We start from the raw sequence: 24675 nt of genomic DNA on the forward strand, positions 1-24675 counted from the left end.
TTATGACGCCATTATATTTTTGTGGATTATGCTTTAGTGACTACCGCTTTTACACTAAATAGAGCATCATCATGATCCGTTGAAATGACACCATACGAGTTATGGCATAGGTAAGAAACCTGATAGTCTTTTCTTAAATTTTGGTATGCATAGCATAAGTAAATAAGTTTACAACCAAAATCGGATGAATGTCTTTGTTGGTTATCCCAGAGATTTGATTGGGAATTCTTCCCACGAGACAAAGACAAAAAGTGTTTGTTAATGTTTCTTATTTCCGAGAAATTGTTTCTAGTGAAGTATTTGAGTGGGAGGACAATATAATTTGATAAGGTTTATGAACCTGAGCATAATGATCAGAGTAGCGCAGCATCGGAATTGGTTTCGGAAGCGGCCACAACGATCATGGCTCCCATGACTACAAAGTGTTTAAGTCATGGAGATCAAAGTACATATTGAACCTTGTAGGTATGGTTTACTTTGTGATCAAATAAATGATTTGTGGACAAAGGATTGATTTTGAACAATGATAAACCAACTACAAACAAAAAAGTTATGATGGGCCCTGACTCCGTTAAAATGGCCATGCGCCATGAAATCCATAATAGATGAATACTTTTTGAAAGTGAATGGATCTATAGACTTGGATGAAATATCCTTGAAGAAGCACGACTTGTCGAAAAATTGTTTACGACAAAGTTCAAAGAGTTGACTACGATAAGATTAGATCTTCCGTAGAAATGCTTATAGTCTATATGGATTATTCTAGTAGGATGGCAAAATACATTACTTATCAGAAGTATGTATTAAAGGTGTATACAAGATACAACCAAGAGTTTTGCTGGTCCGTGGAATATTAGATAGGTATACAAACTTCAATTTGATGAAGTGAGTATCGCGGAGTTTGAATCTTCACCAGATGAAATAGTCAAAGAGTTTTTGATTTCATCAGAGACGATGAAGAGGCTTGCATTTGCAAGAAATTAAGTGGGAGCACTGAGACATATTTATAATACTTATGTAGATCACATATAGTTGGTTATAAATGATGTAATTATATACTTGATTAAAAGGTTTCATTGAGAAATTAACTTCAATGAAAATATATAGACAGAAACAAATTTTGTGTTAAGATCTATAAAGATAGATTAAAACACATAATATGTTTAAGTCAAAGTACATAGAATAGATATTGAAATAGTTCAATATAGAAAATATTCTTGTCATGTTAAGTTTTAACAAAACTTGAGTGTATCTGACACTCAATGAGTAAAAACACATGAGTGATTATAGATCACGAATAATATGTACACAATCAGATATCCTATGCTCTAAGAGTGTTATGAGCAAAATTCATGTGATGATCACTGAAAAACAGTAAGAATATTCTTGAGTACTTAAGAAGAACCAAGTATATATATATATAGTTTTATATGGAGAAATGACAAAACAAATCGCTGTAAGGTGTTGCACCGATACTAATTTTGTCACATATGAAAATAAAATTTCAAATCTCAAATTAGACTAAGTGTTGTTTAAAAGGTCGCACAATGAGCTAGAAGTTGTCTATGCTAGATTTAGAAGAGTTCTAAATATTGTGACGGATTCTACAAAAGAAGGCAGAGTATGTCATTGTTTTGACAATGACAAAGGATGTTAAGTCAAGAAGTTCTTTGAGAACTTGGTGTAGTTCCGATAGTGTCAGAACTTTGAAGCTATATTGTGTGTGACAATATTAGTGACATATTTCAGACCGCGGAATTAAGGTTCCACCAGAAGATCAAACATATTTAATGCCAACTCATTTGGAAATGAGTGATGCGTTGAGACGCAAATGAATTACAAAATACATACGTTTCTGAGCGTGTCAGATCCGTTGACTAAAACCTCTCCCGTGAGCAAAACATGATAAAGCACCAGAAGGCCAAGGTGTTATATATTTGCAGATGTAAACTAGATTATTGACTCTAGTGCAAGTGGGAGACTGTTGGAGATATGCCCAAGAGGCAATAATAAATGATTATTATATATCTTTGTGTTTATGATAATGTTTACATACCATGCTATAATTGTATTAACCGAAACATTGATACATGTGTGATATGTAGACAAACAAAGAGTCCCTAGTATGCCTCTTAACTAGCTTGTTAATTAATGGATGATTAGTTTCATAATCATGAACATTGGATGTTATTAATAACAAGGTTATATCATTGTATGAATGATGTAATGGACACACCCAATTAAGCGTAGCATAAGATCTCGTCATTAAGTTATTTGCTATAAGCTTTCGATACATAGTTACCTAGTCCTTATGACCATGAGATCATGTAAATCACTTATGCTGGAAAGGTACTTTGATTACATCAAACGCCACTGCGTAAATGGGTGGTTATAAAGGTGGGATTAAGTATCCGGAAAGTATGAGTTGAGGCATATGGATCAACAGTGGGATTTGTCCATCCCGATGACGGATAGATATACTCTGGGCCCTCTCGGTGGAATGTCGTCTAATGTCTTGCAAGCATATGAATAAGTTCATAAGAGACCACATACCACGGTACGAGTAAAGAGTACTTGTCAGGAGACGAGGTTGAACAAGGTATAGAGTGATACCGATGATCAAACCTCGGACAAGTAAAATATCGCGTGACAAAGGGAATTGGTATCGTATGTGTATGGTTCATTCGATCACTAAAGTCATCGTTGAATATGTGGGAGCCATTATGGATCTCCAGATCCCGCTATTGGTTATTGGTCGGAGTGAGTACTCAACCATGTCCGCATAGTTCGCGAACCGTAGGGTGACACACTTAAAGTTGGATGTTTAAATGGTAGAACTTGAATATGGAATGGAGTTCGAATATTTGTTCGGAGTCCCGGATGAGATCCCGGACATCACGAGGAGTTCCGGAATGGTCCGGAGAATAAGATTCATACATAGGATGTCATTTTATGTGAATTAAATTGACGCGGAAGGTTCTATGGAAGGTTCTAGAAGGTTCTAGAAAAGTCCGGAAGAAACCACCAAGGAAGGTGGAGTCCACATGGGACTCCACCTCCATGGCCGGCCAACCCTAGTGGGGGAGGAGTCCCAAGTGGACTCCCCCTTAGGGGCCGGCCAACCCCCCCATATGGGAGGTGGAACTCCCACCTCTAGTGGGAGTCCTAGCTTGGCTAGGTTTCCCCACCATATGGAAGGTTTTTTTTTTGGTTCGGGTCTTATTCGAAGACTTGGAGACCAACTCTTGGGGCTTCCACCTATATAATGAGGGGCCAAGGGGAGGGGGCCGGCCACCCCAAGACCACAACCTGGCCGCCCCCCTTGAGTGGCCGGCCACCCCCTCCCAAACCCTAGCCGCCCCGCTCCTCCACTTCCCGCACGCTTAGCGAAGCTCCGCCGGATTTCTCCACCACCACCGACACCACGCCGTCGTGCTGTTCGATTCAAGAGGAGATACTACTTCTGCTGCCCGCTGGAACGGGGAGGTGGACGTCGTCTTCATCAACAACCGAACGTGTGACCGAGTACGGAGGTGCTGCCCGTTCGTGGCGCCGGAAGCGATCGTGATCAAGATCTTCTACGCGCTTTTGCAAGCGGCAAGTGAACGTCTACCGCAGCAACAAGAGCCTCATCTTGTAGGCTTTGGAATCTCTTCAAGGGTGAGACTCGATACCCCCTCGTTGCTACCGTCTTCTAGATTGCATCTTGGCTTGGATTGCGTGTTCGCGGTAGGAAATTTTTTGTTTTCTATGCAACGTTATCCTACAGGAGGACCGCCACGCCACCGCCGAGCAGGACCCTCAAGCCCGAGCCGCCCCGCAGATCGAGGAGGAGGACGCACAGCCCGAGTCGCTACCGCAGAGGAGGAGGACGTACAACGCCATCACCACCGCGCCCTGCCACTGCCGCCGTTCGGTGAGAGTCCCTCTCCCCCTCCCCTCCCCACTCCCTTGTCCCCCTCCCCACTGTCTTGTGCCCGAATTTCTTAGAAGAAGGGCAACATTGGTCAGATTTTGTATTGTCTCATGTTCTTGTTGTTTGCATTGCCATGATCCAAGCCATCCAAGCCATCAAAGAATTGCCATGATCCTAGCAGTAGCTAATTTCTTGGTTATGAAATGATGAAATGTACAAGCTAGAAATTGATTTAGGTTCTCTTGTTCATGCAAATGATGCTACTGGTTTAAATGTAAATGCAAATGATGCAGTCAAATGCTATTTAATTTATTGCTTGCTATTTTTTTAATTCATTGGTTGCTGTTTTTTTAATTCATTGCTTGCATTAGAGCTAATAAAGTTCTTGCTAATTTTGTAATTCATTGGTTGCTGTTTTTTTTAATTCATTGCTTGCACTAGAGCTAATAAAGTTCTTGCTATTTTTTTTAATTCATTGGTTGCTGTTTTTTTATTCATTGCTTGCACTAGAGCTAATAAAGTTCTTGCTATTTTTTTTTAATTCATTGCTTGCTGTTTTTTAAAATTCATTGCTTGCACTAGAGCTAATGGTTCAATAAAATGAACAATGCAGTAGGTTTTTCAATACAATGCAGTAGGTTTTTTAATAAAATGAAATGCTACTGCCTAGTTGATTTTGAATTGATGCTAGGATTTGTTGGCAGTAGAAAATTTAGGTTTAGAAAATGAAAATGCTTGGGTTAATAAAATGAAATGCTACTGCCTAGGATTTGTTGATTTTGAATTACTGCTTGGGGTTTCAAGATAATAATGCTACTGTAAGTCACTAGCATTTCCATATGATGCTCAAGCTTCTGCTATTTAATTATCTCTGGAATTTTATATGTTGATGTTCTTTATTGCTAGCTACTACTAGCTAGGATTTGTTAGCAATTCTTGGTTCAAGCTAATGATGCTACTTTGGTTAGTGCTACTGTAAGTATAAGTGGTTAGTGCTACTGTAAGTATAAGTGTAATGCTCCAGGTTTTGATGCTCCAGGTTTTGATGCTCCAGGTTTTGATGTAGTTGTATGCTTCAGGTTTTGATGCTTCAAATTTTGATGTAGTTGTAGCTCCAGGGTTTGATGCTTCAGGTTTTTGATGCTCCAGGTTTTGTTGTAGATGCTCTAGGTTTTGATGCTTCAGGTTTTTGATGCTCCAGGTTTTGATGTAGTTGTAGCTCCAGGTTTTGATGTAGTAGTATTTGGATACAATTTTGTATGATGATGAACATGGTTAGAATATGTGAATATGGTGATGAATGTGGGCTCCAGGTTTTGCAGGGATTTCATTGAGTTGCCCATTTCTCCCGAAGTGTTGATTAACTTCCGTTTCGGTTGAGAAATGGGCACTCCTACGTAGAAAAAATAGCAAAGGTCATGACGAATTTTTTGGTTGACTTTTGTACTAATTAACTTTTTGCCTCTTTTTAATGAAGTGCAAATAAACATGTCGGGCAGCACTTCTAAGCCCAGGAGCCAGAACGAAGAAGCGAGAGAGGCCAACAAGGACTTCTGGGAGGGCTACGAGCGGCCCCGGAAGGCCGCCGCCGAGTCGCCTGGCGATGAGGAAGAGGGCCGGGGGGGCACCGACGACACCGACGAGGGAGAGGGCCAGGGGGCCGCCGCCGACACCGGCGACGATGACGATACTTGGGACGACGCTGCCGAGACCGGTGAAGAGACGACCGGTGAAGAGAACGCGGCCAACTGCACGGAAGGTGATAGCGGCGGCAACCCTCAGGAGGGTAAGAAGAAGAGGACGGCGAGGAGGCCAAGGAGGGATCGGAGGCCGCAAGTGCTCGCCAACGTCACCGATGCTGTCACGGTAGTCTCCGAAAGTGGCCTACCGATGGAGCCTTCGTGGGTTGCCAAAGGGTACGGCATGCAACTAGGGTGCATCGTCCGTGAAACCGTGCCGATCCTAACTCAGGACCTGAGAAGCAAGGAGAACGAGGCTATCGCCCAATCCCTCCTCCAGAAGCTTCACCAACGATACACGTTCCCGGAGCCGTTCAATAAGAAGGTGGACTCTTTAGCTCTCACGAAGATGAGCACCGCCTTGAGCAGCTGGAAGAACCGGCTGAAGAGAAAGATCGAGGCCGGTGAAAGCTGGGAGAGGATAAGTAGCAAAGACCCGTCGCTCTCCTTAGAATACTTTAATGCATTCAAGTCTCACTTAGAGAGTGACACTGTTAAAAAATGGACCGCCTGGGGGAAGAAAATGCGGGATTTGAACTTAGGGACCCACCATTGCGGAAGTGGCGGTTACCGAGGAAAACAGCCCACTTGGGACAAGGAGGATGCCGAGATGGTACGTCTGGGGAAAGAAAACCCCTGGCACAAAATCCAGGATGAACAGGCTAGGAACTTTGTCCGGTCCCGCTACTACTTAGACTGGGCGACGGGGGAATTTATTACGGATCACGAAGACGTGAGGGATTTCGAGAAGTACCTGGTAAGGATAGTTCTATATTATTTCGCTCATCTTATTAGGCAATGAAGCCAAATGGGCTAACCTTAAATTCCTTTGTCTGAAGGATGAAGAGTTGATGAAGGCTGGCCCGTCGTCCCAGGGGTCGACGGAACCGTGGGACACGCCTTTCAACAGGGCGATGAACAAATACAAGGAGAGGGAGCTGGACAAGCCACTGACGTCGGGTGGCCGTGTGTCCGGCTTTGGCACAAGTATGAAGCTATCCGAGTACTACGGATCGGATGCCAAGACGAGAAAGCTGGAGAGGAGGTCGTCGGCTAAGGATAAATCCGAGGTTCAGGAGCTGAAGAAGAAGGTGGAGTCACTAGAGAAGCTGGTGGCCAAAAAGCCTGTGGAGAACACGGAGATGATGAACAAGTTATTGGACGAGAAGATCCGGCAGATCATCCCCCCTGGGTTGATGGAGGGGTTAGCTGCTTGGAATGCGGGAGGTCAAGTGGGGCCGATACATGTGCCTAGCATCAGCGGCAGCAACTCAAGCTTCCACGTGTCGTCGACGGTGCCGCTCCACCCGACGCCGGCGTCGGGGCTCCACCAGACGCCGCCGCTCCACCCGACGCCGCATCTCCAACCGCCGCCGCAGCTCCAACTGGTCGCATCGACGCCCCCAACCGCCGCCCTTGTATCGACAGTAGCTGAGTGATACGTCTCAAACGTATCTATAATTTCTTATGTTCCATGCTACTTTTATGATGATACTCACATGTTTTATACACTTTATATGTCATTATTATGCATTTTCCGGCACTAACCTATTAACGAGATGCCGAAGAGCCAGTTGCTGTTTTCTGCTGTTTTTGGTTTCAGAAATCCTAGTAAGGAAATATTCTCGGAATTGGACGAAATCAACGCGCAGGGTCCTATTTTTGCACGAAGCTTCCAGAAGACCGAGGGGGAAAGGAAGTGGGACCATGAGGCGCCGCCACAACAGGGCGGCGCGGCCAAGGCCTAGGCTGCGCGGCCCTGGCGTGTGGGGCCCTCGTGTGGCCCCCCGCGTTGCCCATCCGCCTACTTAAAGCCTCCGTCGCGAAACCCCCAGTACCGAGAGCCACGATACGGAAAACCTTACTGAGACGTCGCTGCCGCCAATCCCATCTCGGGGGATTCAGGAGATCGCCTCCGGCACCCTGCTGGAGAGGGGATTCATCTCCCGGAGGACTCTATACCGCCATGGTCGCCTCCGGATTGATGAGTGAGTAGTTCACCCCTGGACTATGGGTCCATAGCAGTAGCTAGATGGTTGTCTTCTCCTCATTGTGCTATCATTGTCTGATCTTGTGAGCTGCCTATCATGATCAAGATCATCTATCTGTAAAGCTACATGTGCGTTTGTTGGGATCCGATGAATAGAGAATACTATGTTATGTTGATTATCAATCTATTACCTATGTGTTGTTTATGATCTTGCATGCTCTCCGTTGTTAGTAGAGGCTCTGGCCAAGTTTTTGCTAGTAACTCCAAGAGGGAGTATTTATGCTCGATAGTGGGTTCATGCCTCCATTAAATCTCGGACAGTGACAGAAAGTTCTAAGGTTGTGGATGTGCTGTTGCCACTAGGGATAAAACATTGATGCTATGTTCGAGGATATAGCTATTGATTACATTACGCACCATACTTAATGCAATTGTTTGTTGCTTGCAACTTAATACCGGAAGGGGTTCGGATGATAACCTGAAAGTGGACTTTTTAGGCATAGATGCATGCTGGATAGCGGTCTATGTACTTTGTCGTAATGCCCAATTGAATCTCACAATACTCATCATGTCATGTATGTGCATTGTCATGCCCTCTCTATTTGTCAATTGCCCAACTGTAATTTGTTTACCCAATATTCTATTTCTTATGGGAGAGACACCACTAGTGAACTGTGGACCCCGGTCCATTCTTTTACATCGAATACAATCTACTGCAATACTTGTTCTACTGTTTTCTGCAAACAATCATCATCCACACTATACATCTAATCCTTTGTTACAGCAAGCCGGTGAGATTGACAACCTCACTGTTTCGTTGGGGCAAAGTACTTTGGTTGTGTTGTGCAGGTTCCACGTTGGCGCCGGAATCCCTGGTGTTGCGCCGCACTACATCTCGCCGCCATCAACCTTCAACGTGCTTCTTGGCTCCTACTGGTTTGATAACCTTGGTTTCTTTCTGAGGGAAAACTTGCTACTGTGTGCAACATACCTTCCTCTTGGGGTTCCCAACGAACGTGTGTGTTACACGCCATCAAGCTCTTTTTCTGGCGCCGTTGCCGGGGAGATCAAGACACGCTGCAAGGGGAGTCTCCACATCGCAATCTCTTTACTTTGTTTTTGTCTTGCTTTATTTTATTTACTACTTTGTTTGCTGCACTAAAACAAAACACAAAAAAATTAGTTGCTAGTTTTACTTTATTTACTATCTTGTTTGCTATATCAAAAACACAAAAAAATTAGTTACTTGCATTTACTTTATCTAGTTTACTTTATTTACTATTGCTAAAATGGGTACTCCTGAAAATACTAAGTTGTGTGACTTCACAACTACAAATAATAATGATTTCTTATGCACACCTATTGCTCCACCCGCTACTACAGCGGAATTCTTTGAAATTAAACCTGCTTTACTGAATCTTGTTATGTGAGAGCAATTTTCTGGTGTTAGTTCTGATGATGCCGCTGCCCATCTCAATAATTTTGTTGAACTTTGTGAAATTCAAAAGTATAAATATGTAGATGGTGACATAATAAAATTAAAATTGTTCCCTTTCTCACTAAGAGGAAGAGCTAAAAACCGGTTGCTATCTCTGCCTAAGAATAGTATTGATTCATGGACTAAATGCAAGGATGCTTTTATTGGTAGATATTATCCCCCTGCTAAAATTATATCTTTGAGGAGTATCATAATGAATTTTAAACAATTGGATACTGCGCATGTTGCACAAGCATGGGAAAGAATGAAATCTTTGGTTAAAAATTTCCCAACCCATGGACTGACTACTTGGATGATCATCCAAACCTTTTATGCAGGACTGAATTTTTCTTCGCGGAACCTATTGGATTCAGCTGCCGGAGGTACCTTTATGTCCATTACTCTTGGTGAAGCAACAAAGCTTCTTGATAATATGATGATTAATTACTCTGAATGGCACACGGAAAGAGCTCCACAAGGTAAGAAGGTAAATTCTGTCGAAGAAACCTCTTCCTTGAATGATAAGATTGATACTATTATGTCTATGCTTGTGAGTGGTAGGACTAATGTTGATCCTAATAATGTTCCATTAGCTTCATTGGTTGCTCAAGAAGAACATGTTGATGTGAACTTCATTAAAAATAATAATTTCAACAACAATGCTTATCGGAACAATTCTAGTAACAACTATAGGCCATATCCTTATAATAATGGTAACGGTTATGGGAATTCTTATGGGAATTCTTACATCAATAATAGGAATACACCCCCTGGACTTGAAGCCATGCTTAAAGAATTTATTAGTACACAAACTGCTTTTAACAAATCTGTTGAAGAAAAGCTTGGGAAAATTGATATACTTGCTTCTAAAGTTGATAGTCTTGCTGCTGATGTTGATCTTTTGAAATTGAAAGTTATGCCTAATAGGGATAATGAAAATAAAATTTTTACTACAGCAAATGCCATCCAAGTTAGAATTAATGAGAATATAAGATTAATGGCTGAACTGCATGCTAGGTGGGAAAGAGAAGAAAATGAAAAACTAGCTAAAGAGAATAATGTAGCTAAAGTTTGGACTATTACTACCACTAGCAATGCTAATGCTCCACATGTTGCTGCACCTCCTACTATTAATGGTAAAATAATTGGTGTTGGCAATGTTTCTACTCCTAATGCAAAGCAAGCAAAACTGCCTGAAACTGCTAAAACTGCTGAAACTGCCTGTGATAAAACTGCTGAAATTTTTTCCAACATTGGGGACAATGATCCCATTGCTTTAGATCATAATGGTTTAGATTTTGATGATTGTCATATCTCTGAAGTTATAAAGTTCTTACAAAAACTTGCTAAGAGTCCTAATGCTAGTGCTATAAATTTGGCTTTCACGAAACATATTACAAATGCTCTCATAAAAGCTAGAGAAGAGAAACTAGAACGCGAAACTTCTATTCCTAGGAAGCTAGAGGATGGTTGGGAGCCCATCATTAAGATGAAGGTCAATGACCTTGGTTGTAATGCTTTATGTGATCTTGGTGCAAGTATTTCTGTTATGCCTAAGAAAATTTATGATATGCTTGACTTGCCACCATTGAAAAATTGTTATTTGGATGTTAATCTTGTTGATAATGCTATAAAGAAACCTTTGGGGAGAGTTGATAATGTTCGCATTACCGTTAACAATAACCTTTTCCCCGTTGATTTTGTTGTCTTGGATATTGATGGCGTGTATTTCACACGTTCGTTGGGCAACCCCAAGAGGAAGGTATGATGCGCACAGCAGCAAGTTTTCCCTCAGAAAGAAACCAAGGTTTATCGAACCAGGAGGAGCCAAGAAGCACGTTGAAGGTTGATGGCGGCGGGATGTAGTGCGGCGCAACACCAGAGATTCCGGCGCCAACGTGGAACCTGCACAACACAACCAAAGTACTTTGCCCCAACGAAACAGTGAGGTTGTCAATCTCACCGGCTTGCTGTAACAAAGGATTAACCGTATTGTGTGGAAGATGATTGTTTGCAGAAAACAGTAGAACAAGTATTGCAGTAGATTGTATTTCAGTAAAGAGAATTGGACCGGGGTCCACAGTTCACTAGAGGTGTCTCTCCCATAAGACGAACAGCATGTTGGGTGAACAAATTACAGTTGGGCAATTGACAAATAAAGAGAGCATGACCATGCACATACATATCATGATGATTATAGTGAGATTTAATTGGGCATTACGACAAAGTACATAGACCGCCATCCAACTGCATCTATGCCTAAAAAGTCCACCTTCAGGTTATCATCCGAACCCCTTCCAGTATTAAGTTGCAAAGCAACAGACAATTGCATTAAGTATGGTGCGTAATGTAATCAACAACTACATCCTTAGACATAGCATCAATGTTTTATCCCTAGTGGCAACAGCACAACACAACCTTAGAACTTTACATCCTTTGTCCCGGTGTCAATGCAGGCATGAACCCACTATCGAGCATAAGTACTCCCTCTTGGAGTTACAAGCATCTACTTGGCCAGAGCATCTACTAGTAACAGAAAGCATGCAAGATCATAAACAACACGTAGATATAACTTTGATAATCAACATAACAAGTATTCTCTATTCATCGGATCCCAACAAACGCAACATATAGAATTACAGATAGATGATCTTGATCATGTTAGGCAGCTCACAAGATCCAACAATGATAGCACAATGGGGAGAAGACAATGATGGCGTGTATTTCACACGTTCGTTGGGCAACCCCAAGAGGAAGGTATGATGCGCACAGCAGCAAGTTTTCCCTCAGAAAGAAACCAAGGTTTATCGAACCAGGAGGAGCCAAGAAGCACGTTGAAGGTTGATGGCGGCGGGATGTAGTGCGGCGCAACACCAGAGATTCCGGCGCCAACGTGGAACCTGCACAACACAACCAAAGTACTTTGCCCCAACGAAACAGTGAGGTTGTCAATCTCACCGGCTTGCTGTAACAAAGGATTAACCGTATTGTGTGGAAGATGATTGTTTGCAGAAAATAGTAGAACAGTATTGCAGTAGATTGTATTTCAGTAAAGAGAATTGGACCGGGGTCCACAGTTCACTAGAGATGTCTCTCCCATAAGACGAACAGCATGTTGGGTGAACAAATTACAGTTGGGCAATTGACAAATAAAGAGAGCATGACCATGCACATACATATCATGATGAGTATAGTGAGATTTAATTGGGCATTACGACAAAGTACATAGACCGTCATCCAACTGCATCTATGCCTAAAAAGTCCACCTTCAGGTTATCATCCGAACCCCCTCCAGTATTAAGTTGCTAACAACAGACAATTGCATTAAGTATTGCGCGTAATGTAACTAGTGACTACATCCTTGAACATAGCACTAATGTTTTATCCCTAGTGGCAACAGCACATCCATAACCTTAGTGGTTCTTGTCACTCCTCCAGATTCACAGAGGCATGAACCCACTATCGAGCATAAATACTCCCTCTTGGAGTTACTAGCATCAACTTGGCCAGAGCATCTACTAATAACGGAGAGCATGCAAGATCATAAACAACACATAAGCATAGCTTTGATAATCAACATAACAAGTATTCTCTATTCATCGGATCCCAACAAACGCAACATATAGAATTACAGATAGATGATCTTGATCATGTTAGGCAGCTCACAAGATCCGACAATGATAGCACAATGGGGAGAAGACAACCATCTAGCTACTGCTATGGACCCATAGTCCAGGGGTAGACTACTCACACATCACACCGGAGGCGACCATGGCGGCGTAGAGTCCTCCGGGAGATGATTCCCCTCTCCGGCAGGGTGCCGGAGGCGATCTCCTGGATCCCCCGAGATGGGATCGGCGGCGGCGGCGTCTCTGGAAGGTTTTCCGTATCGTGGTTCTCGGTACTGGGGGTTTCGTCACGGAGACTTTTTATAGGCGAAAGGGCAGGTCAAGAGGCGGCACGGGGGCCCCACACCACAGGGCCGCGCGGCCAAGGGGGGGGCCGCGCCGCCCTAGGGTGTGGCCCCTCCGTGGCCCCTCTTCGTCTCTCCTTCGGACTTCTGGAAGCTTTGTGAGAAAATAGGCCCCTGGGCTTTGATTTCGTCCAATTCCGAGAATATTTCCTTACTAGGATTTCTGAAACCAAAAACAGCAGAAACAAAGAATCGGCACTTCGGCATCTTGTTAATAGGTTAGTTCCAGAAAATGCACGAATATGACATAAAGTGTGCATAAAACATGTAGATAACATCAATAATGTGGCATGGAACATAAGAAATTATCGATACGTCGGAGACGTATCAGCATCCCCAAGCTTAGTTCTGCTCGTCCCGAGCAGGTAAAACGATAACACAGATAATTTCTGGAGTGACATGCCATCATAATCTTGATCATACTATTTGTAAAGCATATGTAGTGAATGCAGCGATCAAAACAATGTATATGACATGAGTAAACAAGTGAATCATAAAGCAAAGACTTTTCATGAATAGCACTTCAAGACAAGCATCAATAAGTCTTGCATAAGAGTTAACTCATAAAGCAATAATTCAAAGTAAAGGTATTGAAGCAACACAAAAGAAGATTAAGTTTCAGCGGTTGCTTTCAACTTGTAACATGTATATCTCATGGATATTGTCAACATAGAGTAATATAATAAGTGCAATAAGCAAGTATGTAGGAATCAATGCATAGTTCACACAAGTGTTTGCTTCTTGAGGTGGAGAGAAATAGGTGAACTGACTCAACATTGAAAGTAAAAGAATGGTCCTCCATAGAGGAAAAGCATCGATTGCTATATTTGTGCTAGAGCTTTGATTTTGAAAACATGAAACAATTTTGTCAACGGTAGTAATAAAGCATATGTATCATGTAAATTATATCATACAAGTTGCAAGCCTCATGCATAGTATACTAATAGTGCCCGCACCTTGTCCTAATTAGCTTGGACTACCGGATCATCACAATGCATTGTTTTTACCAAGTGTCACAAAGGGGTACCTCTATGCCGCCTGTACAAAGGTCTAAGGAGAAAGCTCGCATTGGATTTCTCGCTATTGATTATTCTTCAACTTAGACATCCATACCGGGACAACATAGACAACAGATAATGGACTCCTCTTTTATGCATAAGCATATAACAACAATTAATAATTTTCTCATTTGAGATTTGAGGATTGTTGTCCAAAACTGAAACTTCCACCATGGAACATGGCTTTAGTTAAGCGGCCCAATGTTCTTCTCTAACATATGCATGCTTAACCATATGGTGGTAGATCTCTCTTACTTCAGACAAGACGAACATGCATAGCAACTCACATGAAATTCAACAAAAGAGTAGTTGATGGCGTCCCCAAGAAACATGGTTATCGCACAACAAGCAACTTAATAAGAGATAAAGTGCATAATTACATATTCAATACCACAATAGTTTAAAGCTATTTGTCCCATGAGCTATATATTGCAAAGGTGAATGATGGAATTTTAAAGGTAGCACTCAAGCAATTTACTTTGGAATGGCGGAAAATACCATGTAGTAGGTAGGTATGGTGGACACAAATGGCATAGTGGTTGGCTCAAGTATTTTGGATGCATGAGAAGTATTCCCTCTCGATACAAGGTTTAGGCTAGCAAGGCTTATTTGAAACAAACACAAGGATGAACCGGTGCAGCAAAACTCACATAAAAGACATATTGAAAACATTATAAGACTCTACACCGCCTTCCTTGTTGTTCAAACTCAATACTAGAAATTATCTAGACCTTAGAGAAACCAAATATGCAAACCAAATTTTAGCATGCTCTATGTATTTCTTCATTAATGGGTGCAAAGCATATGATGCAAGAGCTTAATCATGAGCACAACAATTGCCAAGTATCACATTACCCAAGACATTTATAGCAATTACTACATGTATCATTTTCCAATTCCAACCATATAACAATTTAACGAAGGAGAAACTTCGCCATGAATACTATGAGTAGAAACCAAGGACATACTTGTCCATATGCTACAGCGGAGCGTGTCTCTCTCCCATAAAGTGAATGCTAGGATCCATTTTATTCAAACAAAACAAAAAACAAAACAAACCGACGCTCCAAGAAAAAGCACATAAGATGTGATGGAATAAAAATATAGTTTCAGGGGAGGAACCTGATAATGTTGTCGATGAAGAAGGGGATGCCTTGGGCATCCCCAAGCTTAGACGCTTGAGTCTTCTTGATATATGCAGGGGTGAACCACCGGGTGCATCCCCAAGCTTAGAGCTTTCACTCTCCTTGATCATGTTGCATCATACTCCTCTCTTGATCCTTTAAAACTTCCTCCACACCAAACTCGAAACAACTCATTAGAGAGTTAGTGCACATTATAAATTGACATATTCAGAGGTGACACAATCATTCTTAACACTTCTGGACATTGCATAATGCTACTGGACATTAGTGGATCAAAGAAATTCATCCAACATAGCGAAAGAGGCAATGCGAAATAAAAGGCAGAATCTGTCAAAACAGAACAGTTCGTATTGACGAATTTTAAAATGGCACCAGACTTGCTCAAATGAAAATGCTCAAATTGAATGAAAGTTGCGTACATATCTGAGGATCATGCACGTAAATTGGCTTAATTTTCTGAGTTACCTACAGGGAGGTGGACCCAGATTCGTGACAGCAAAGAAATCTGGAACTGTGCAGTAATCCAAATCTAGTACTTACTTTTCTATCAACGGCTTAACTTGGCACAACAAAACACAAAACTAAGATAAGGAGAGGTTGCTACAGTAGTAAACAACTTCCAAGACACAAAATAAAAACAAAGTACTGTAGGTAAAAAAACATGGGTTGTCTCCCATAAGCGCTTTTCTTTAACGCCTTTCAGCTAGGCGCAGAAAGTGTGTATCAAGTATTATCAAGAGATGAAGTGTCAACATCATAATTTGTTCTCATGATAGAATCAAAAGGTACCTTCATTCTCTTTCTAGGGAAGTGTTCCATACCTTTCTTGAGAGGAAATTGATATTTTATATTACCTTCCTTCATATCAATGATAGCACCAACGATTCGAAGAAAAGGTCTTCCCAATATAATGGGGCAAGATGCATTGTATTCAATATCCAAGACAACAAAATCAACAGGAACCAGGTTATTGTTAATGGTAATGCGAACATTATCAACTTTACCCAAAGGTTTCTTTGTAGAATGATCAGCAAGATTAATATCCAAATAACAATTTCTCAGCGGTGGCAAGTCAAGCATATTATAAATTTTCTTAGGCATAACAGAGATACTTGCACCAAGATCACATAAAGCATTACAATCAAAATCTTTAATCTTCATCTTAATGATGGGCTCCCAACCATCCTCTAACTTTTTAGGAATAGAGGCTTCACGCTCTAGTTTCTCTTCTCTAGCTTTTATGAGAGCATTTGTAATATGATGCGTGAAAGCCAAATTTATAGCACTAGCATTAGGACTTTTAGCAAGTTTTTGCAAGAACTTTATAACTTCAGAGATGTGGCAATCATCAAAATTCAAACCATTATAATCTAAAGCAATGGGATCATCATCCCCAATGTTGGAAAAAATTTCAGCAGCTTTATCATGGGCAGTTTCAGCTTTTAGCAGTTTGTGCAGTTTTTCGCGCTTTGCATTCGAAGTGGAAACATTGCTAACACCAATTCTTTTATTAGTATGAGTAGGAGGTGCAGCAACATGTGTAGCATTAGCATTACTAATGGTGGTAATAGTCCAAACTTTAGCTATATTCTTCTCTTTAGCTAGTTTTTCATTTTCTTCTCTATCCCACCTAGCACGCAGTTCAGCCATTAATCTTATATTCTCATTAATTCTAACTTGAATGGCATTTGCTGTAGTAGTAATTTTATTATGATGATTCTCATTAGTCATAACTTTCGATTTCAAAAGATCAACATCAAGAAGAAGACTATCAACTTTAGAAGCAAGTATATCGATTTTCCCAAGCTTTTCTTCAACAGATTTGTTAAAAGCAGTTTGTGTACTAATAAATTCCTTAAGCATGGCTTCAAGTCCAGGGGGTGAACTCCTATTATTGTTGTAAGAATTCCCATAAGAATTACCATAGCCGTTGCCATTATTATAAGGATATGGCCTATAGTTGTTACTAGAATTGTTCCGGTAAGCATTGTTGTTGAAATTATTATTTTTAATGAAGTTTACATCAACATGTTCTTCTTGTGCAACCAATGAAGCTAATGGAACATTATTAGGATCAATATTAGTCCTATCATTCACAAGCATAGACATAATAGCATCGATCTTATCACTCAAGGAAGAGGTTTCTTCGACGTAATTTACCTTCTTACCTTGTGGAGCTCTTTCCGTGTGCCATTCAGAGTAGTTGATCATCATATTATCAAGAAGCTTTGTTGCTTCACCAAGAGTGATGGACATAAAGGTACCTCCAGCAGCTGAATCCAATAAATTCCGTGAAGAAAAATTTAGTCTGCATAGAAGGTTTGGATGATCATCCAAGTAGTCGATCCATGGGTTGGGCAATTTTTAACCAGAGATTTCATTCTCTCCCAAGCTTGAGCAACATGTTCAGTATCTAATTGTTTAAAATTCATTATGCTACTCCTCAAAGATATAATTTTAGCAGGGGGATAATATCTACCAATAAAAGCATCCTTGCATTTAGTCCATGAATCGATACTATTCTTAGGCAGAGATAGCAACCAATCTTTAGCTCTTCCTCTTAATGAGAAAGGGAACAATTTTAGTTTAATAATATCACCATCTACATCTTTATATTTTTGCATTTCACATAGTTCAACAAAATTATTAAGATGGGCAGCAGCATCATCAGAACTAACACTGGAAAATTGCTCTCGCATAACAAGATTCAAGAAAGCAGGTTTAATTTCAAAGAATTCTGCTGTAGTAGCAGGTGGAGCAATAGGTGTGCATAAGAAATCATTATTATTTGTGGTTGTGAAGTCACACAACTTAGTGTTTTCAGCGTTGGCCATTTTAGCAACAGTAAATAAAGCAAACTAGATAAAGTAAATGCAAGTAAACTAATTTTTTTGTGTTTTTGATATAGCAAACAAGATAACAAGTAAAGTAAAACTAGCAACTAATTTTTTTGTATTTTGATTTAGTGCAGCAAACAAAGTAGTAAATAAAACTAAGCAAGACAAAAACAAAGTAAAGAGATTGAGAAGTGGAGACTCCCCTTGCAGCGTGTCTTGATCTCCCCGGCAACGGCGCCAGAAAATATGCTTGATGGCGTGTATTTCACACGTTCGTTGGGCAACCCCAAGAGGAAGGTATGATGCGCACAGCAGCAAGTTTTCCCTCAGAAAGAAACCAAGGTTTATCGAACCAGGAGGAGCCAAGAAGCACGTTGAAGGTTGATGGCGGTGGGATGTAGTGCGGCGCAACACCGAGAGATTCCGGCGCCAACGTGGAACCTGCACAACACAACCAAAGTACTTTGCCCCAACGAAATAGTGAGGTTGTCAATCTCACCGGCTTGCTGTAACAAAGGATTAACCGTATTGTGTGGAAGATGATTGTTTGCAGAAAACAGTAGAACAGTATTGCAGTAGATTGTATTTCAGTAAAGAGAATTGGACCGGGGTCCACAGTTCACTAGAGGTGTCTCTCCCATAAGACGAACAAAGCATGTTGGGTGAACAAATTACGCTTGGGCAATTGACAAATAAAGAGAGCATGACCATGCACATACATATCATGATGAGTATAGTGAGATTTAATTGGGCATTACGACAAAGTACATAGACCGTCATCCAACCGCATCTATGCCTAAAAAGTCCACCTTCGGGTTATCATCCGAACCCCCTCCGATTAAGGTGCTAACAACAGACAATTGCATTAAGTATTGCGCGTAATGTAACTAGTGACTACATCCTTGAACATAGCACTAATGTTTTATCCCTAGTGGCAACAGCACATCCATAACCTTAGTGGTTCTTGTCACTCCTCCAGATTCACAGAGGCATGAACCCACTATCGAGCATAAATACTCCCTCTTGGAGTTACTAGCATCAACTTGGCCAGAGCATCTACTAATAACGGAGAGCATGCAAGATCATAAACAACACATAAGCATAGCTTTGATAATCAACATAACAAGTATTCTCTATTCATCGGATCCCAACAAACGCAACATATAGAATTACAGATAGATGATCTTGATCATGTTAGGCAGCTCACAAGATCCGACAATGATAGCACAATGGGGAGAAGACAACCATCTAGCTACTGCTATGGACCCATAGTCCAGGGGTAGACTACTCACACATCACACCGGAGGCGACCATGGCGGCGTAGAGTCCTCCCGGGAGATGATTCCCCTCTCCGGCAGGGTGCCGGAGGCGATCTCTGGATCCCCGAGATGGGATCGGCGGCGGCGGCGTCTCCGGAAGGTTTTCCGTATCGTGGTTCTCGTGCGGGGGTTTCGTCACGGAGACTTTTTATAGGCGAAAGGGCAGGTCAAGAGGCGGCACGGGGGCCCCACACCACAGGGCCGCGCGGCCAAGGGGGGGGCCGCGCCGCCCTAGGGTTTGGCCTCCCTGTGGCCCCACTTCGTCTCCTCTTCGGACTTCTGGAAGCTTCGTGGAAAAATAGGCCCCTGGGCTTTGATTTCGTCCAATTCCGAGAATATTTCGTTACTAGGATTTCTGAAACCAAAAACAGCAGAAAACAGCAACTGGCACTTCGGCATCTTGTTAATAGGTTAGTTCCGTAAAAATGCACGAATATGACATAAAGTGTGCATAAAACATGTAGATAACATCAATAATGTGGCATGGAACATAAGAAATTATCGATACGTCGGAGACGTATCAGCATCCCCAAGCTTAGTTCTGCTCGTCCCGAGCAGGTAAAACGATAACACAGATAATTTCTGGAGTGACATGCCATCATAATCTTGATCATACTATTTGTAAAGCATATGTAGTGAATGCAGCGATCAAAACAATGTGTATGACATGAGTAAACAAGTGAATCATAAAGCAAAGACTTTTCATGAATAGCAGTTCAAGACAAGCATCAATAAGTCTTGCATAAGAGTTAACTCATAAAGCAATAATTCAAAGTAAAAGCATTGAAGCAACACAAAAGAAGATTAAGTTTCAGCGGTTGCTTTCAACTTGTAACATGTATATCTCATGGATATTGTCAACATAGAGTAATATAATAAGTGCAATAAGCAAGTATGTAGGAATCAATGCATAGTTCACACAAGTGTTTGCTTCTTGAGGTGGAGAGAAATAGGTGAACTGACTCAACATTGAAAGTAAAAGAATGGTCCTCCATAGAGGAAAAGCATCGATTGCTATATTTGTGCTAGAGCTTTGATTTTGAAAAAATGAAACAATTTTGTCAACGGTAGTAATAAAGCATATGCATCATGTAAATTATATCTTATAAGTTGCAAGCCTCATGCATAGTATACTAATAGTGCCCGCACCTTGTCCTAATTAGCTTGGACTACCGGATCATCACAATGCACTGTTTTTACCAAGTGTCACAAAGGGGTACCTCTATGCCGCCTGTACAAAGGTCTAAGGAGAAAACTCGCATTGGATTTCTCGCTATTGATTATTCTTCAACTTAGACATCCATACCGGGACAACATAGACAACAGATAATGGACTCCTCTTTTATGCATAAGCATGTAACAACAATTAATAATTTTCTCATTTGAGATTGAGGATATATGTCCAAAACTGAAACTTCCACCATGGATCATGGCTTTAGTTAGCGGCCCAATGTTCTTCTCTAACATATGCATGCTTAACCATAAGGTGGTAGATCTCTCTTACTTCAGACAAGACGAACATGCATAGCAACTCACATGAAATTCAACAATGAATAGTTGATGGCGTCCCCAGAAACATGGTTATCGCACAACAAGCAACTTAATAAGAGATAAAGTGCATAATTACATATTCAATACCACAATAGTTTTTTAAGCTATTTGTCCCATGAGCTATATATTGCAAAGGTGAAGAATGGAATTTTAAAGGTAGCACTCAAGCAATTTACTTTGGAATGGCGGAAAATACCATGTAGTAGGTAGGTATGGTGGACACAAATGGCATAGTGGTTGGCTCAAGTATTTTGGATGCATGAGAAGTATTCCCTCTCGATACAAGGTTTAGGCTAGCAAGGTTATTTGAAACAAACACAAGGATGAACCGGTGCAGCAAAACTCACATAAAAGACATATTGTAAACATTATAAGAATCTACATCGTCTTCCTTGTTGTTCAAACTCAATACTAGAAATTATCTAGACCTTAGAGAAACCAAATATGCAAACCAGATTTTAGCATGCTCTATGTATTTCTTCATTAATGGGTGCAAAGCATATGATGCAAGAGCTTAATCATGAGCACAACAATTTCCAAGTATCACATTACCCAAGACATTTATAGCAATTACTACATGTATCATTTTCCAATTCCAACCATATAACAATTTAACGAAGGAGAAACTTCGCCATGAATACTATGAGTAGAAACCAAGGACATACTTGTCCATATGCTACAGCGGAGCGTGTCTCTCTCCCATAAAGTGAATGCTAGGATCCATTTTATTCAAACAAAACAAAAAAACAAAAACAAACCGACGCTCCAAGAAAAAGCACATAAGATGTGATGGAATAAAAATATAGTTTCAGGGGAGGAACCTGATAATGTTGTCGATGAAGAAGGGGATGCCTTGGGCATCCCCAAGCTTAGACGCTTGAGTCTTCTTGATATATGCAGGGGTGAACCACCGGGGCATCCCCAAGCTTAGAGCTTTCACTCTCCTTGATCATGTTGCATCATACTCCTCTCTTGATCCTTGAAAACTTCCTCCACACCAAACTCGAAACAACTCATTAGAGGGTTAGTGCACAATATAAATTGACATATTCAGAGGTGACACAATCATTCTTAACACTTCTGGACATTGCATAATGCTACTGGACATTAGTGGATCAAAGAAATTCATCCAACATAGCAAAAGAGGCAATGCGAAATAAAAGGCAGAATCTGTCAAAACAGAACAGTTCGTATTGACGAATTTTAAAATGGCACCAGACTTGCTCAAATGAAAATGCTCAAATTGAATGAAAGTTGCGTACATATCTGAGGATCACTCACGTAAATTGGCATAATTTTCTGAGTTACCTACAGAGAGGTGGACCCAGATTCGTGACAGCAAAGAAATCTGGAACTGCGCAGTAATCCAAATCTAGTACTTACTTTTCTATCAACGGCTTAACTTGGCACAACAAAACACAAAACTAAGATAAGGAGAGGTTGCTACAGTAGTAAACAACTTCCAAGACACAAAATAAAAACAAAGTACTGTAGGTAAAGTAACACATGGGTTATCTCCCAAGAAGTTCTTTCTTTATAGCCATTAAGATGGGCTCAGCAGTTTTAATGATGCACTCGCAAGAAATAGTATTTGAAGCAAAAGAGAGCATCAAGAGGCAAATTCAAAACACATTTAAGTCTAAAATGCTTCCTATGCATAGGAATCTTGTAAATAAACAAGTTCATGAAGAGCAAAGTAACAAGCACAGGAAGATAAAACAAGTGTAGCTTCAAAAATTTCAGCACATAGAGAGGTGTTTTAGTAACATGAAAATTTCTACAACCATATTTTCCTCTCTCATAATAATTTTCAGTAGCATCATGAGAAAACTCAACAATGTAACTATCACATAAAGCATTCTTATCATGAGTCTCATGCATAAAATTATTACTCTCCACATAAGCATAATCAATTTTATTAGTTGTAGTGGGAGCAAATTCAACAAAGTGGCTATCATCATATATAGGAGGCATATTGTAATCATAAAAGAAAATTTTCTCCTCAATGCTTGGGGTACTAAAAAGATCATGCTCATCAGAGCCAGCTTCCCCAAGCTTAAAATTTTCCATAGCATTAGCAACAATGGTGTTCAAAGCATTCATAGTAATGACATTCCCATTAGCATGCATATAAAGTTCCATGGGTTTTTTAATTCTCTCTTCAAACACATCATGTCCTAATTCAAGATAAAGTTCATAAAGATCTCTCATATTTTTGTTGTTTTCCATTATGCTTAACTAGTGAAATAAAAACATGCATGATATTAAGTAAAGTAAAACAAGTAACTAATTTTTTTGTGTTTTTGATATAGCAAACAAGATAGCAAATAAAGTAAAACTAGCAACTAATTTTTTTGTATTTTGATTTAGTGCAGCAAACAAAGTAGTAAATAAAACTAAGCAAGACAAAAACAAAGTAAAGAGATTGAGAAGTGGAGACTCCCCTTGCAGCGTGTCTTGATCTCCCCGGCAACGGCGCCAGAAAAAGAGCTTGATGGCGTGTATTTCACACGTTCGTTGGGCAACCCCAAGAGGAAGGTATGATGCGCACAGCAGCAAGTTTTCCCTCAGAAAGAAACCAAGGTTTATCGAACCAGGAGGAGCCAAGAAGCACGTTGAAGGTTGATGGCGGCGGGATGTAGTGCGGCGCAACACCAGAGATTCCGGCGCCAACGTGGAACCTGCACAACACAACCAAAGTACTTTGCCCCAACGAAACAGTGAGGTTGTCAATCTCACCGGCTTGCTGTAACAAAGGATTAACCGTATTGTGTGGAAGATGATTGTTTGCAGTAAAAAAAGAGAACAAGTATTGCAGTAGATTGTATTTCAAGAAAAGAGAATTGGATCGGGGTCCACAGCTCACTAGAGGTGTCTCTCCCATAAGACGAACAGCATGTTGGGTGAACAAATTACAGTTGGGCAATTGACAAATAAAGAGAGCATGACCATGCACATACATATCATGATGATTATAGTGAGATTTAATTGGGCATTACGACAAAGTACATAGACCGCCATCCAACTGCATCTATGCCTAAAAAGTCCACCTTCAGGTTATCATCCGAACCCCTTCCAGTATTAAGTTGCAAAGCAACAGACAATGGCATTAAGTATGGTGCGTAATGTAATCAACAACTACATCCTTAGACATAGCATCAATGTTTTATCCCTAGTGGCAATAGCACAACACAACCTTAGAACTTTCTCATCACCTTGTCCCGGTGTCAATGCAGGCATGAACCCACTATCGAGCATAAGTACTCCCTCTTGGAGTTACAAGCATCTACTTGGCCAGAGCATCTACTAGTAACGGAAAGCATGCAAGATCATAAACAACACGTAGATATAACTTTGATAATCAACATAACAAGTATTCTCTATTCATCGGATCCCAACAAACGCAACATATAGAATTACAGATAGATGATCTTGATCATGTTAGGCAGCTCACAAGATCCAACAATGATAGCACAATGGGGAGAAGACAACCATCTAGCTACTGCTATGGACCCATAGTCCAGGGGTAGACTACTCACTCATCACTCCGGAGGCGACCATGGCGGTGTAGAGTCCTCCGGGAGATGATTCCCCTCTCCGGCAGGGTGCCGGAGGCGATCTCCAGAATCCCCCGAGATGGGATTGGCGGCGGCGGCGTCTCAGTATGTTT

Source organism: Lolium perenne, chromosome 2, assembly GCF_019359855.2.
Source record: "Lolium perenne isolate Kyuss_39 chromosome 2, Kyuss_2.0, whole genome shotgun sequence".
Taxonomy (NCBI): domain Eukaryota; kingdom Viridiplantae; phylum Streptophyta; class Magnoliopsida; order Poales; family Poaceae; genus Lolium; species Lolium perenne.